We start from the raw sequence: 753 nt of genomic DNA, 5'->3' as shown, positions 1-753 counted from the left end.
CTTCCTTGTGTGTTGTGTCTGTCATTTGCCGAACTTGTGCCTTCCTGTGTACCAAGATACTGCTTCTCCCTTGGTATGAGTGCCTCCCCTGAGCTGGTCCGTGGCAGGATGTCTGGCCAAAGGCATGGTTTCTAGATATCTTGTGAATTAGGGAGGTGATTATGCTTTTTATTTGTTCCTTCAACCATGGTAAGGAAGTCTTTTGCTCTGGGTATAAAAGGGCTATATGAAATAAACTCAGGGCTGCTACAGTATTGAGAGCCCTCCTGATTCTATCTTTATCTCTTTTTTAATCCTCATTCCCCTATTCAGATGACAACTGTTCAACAGGTCAGCCTGCCCCAACATCTTTTGGTGTTTTTTTTGCCAGCCGTGTACAAAAGTTCAGTGTCTCTTCTGAGATTTAACAGGCTCCAATCCCATGTAAAGTTGTACTTCCAATATGCAATGGTAGGGTAAGCATTTCTGTTCCCAATATAAAGAAAAGACTAATGAGGAAGGATCAGATCAAAGAAAGACTAAATCTAGCTCTAGCTAGTTATCTTCTTAAACCCTCACACAGTTGAGACCTCAAGACAAGAGCCCACCTGAAGACTGCAGAGGGGGACCAAAGATGAATGGGGGCAGGGAGTGAAGGAAGAACTTAAAAGTCTTCCAAACATGTCCCTGCTCACGGATGGAGCAGCCTCCAGGCTAAAGCTGACTCTTCCCCTGTCAATCATGGACCCTTCTAGTTGATGCTTATGATAGACA

This window comes from Microtus pennsylvanicus, chromosome 2 (assembly GCF_037038515.1).
Source record: "Microtus pennsylvanicus isolate mMicPen1 chromosome 2, mMicPen1.hap1, whole genome shotgun sequence".
Taxonomy (NCBI): domain Eukaryota; kingdom Metazoa; phylum Chordata; class Mammalia; order Rodentia; family Cricetidae; genus Microtus; species Microtus pennsylvanicus.
This window is presented reverse-complemented; position numbering follows the sequence as displayed.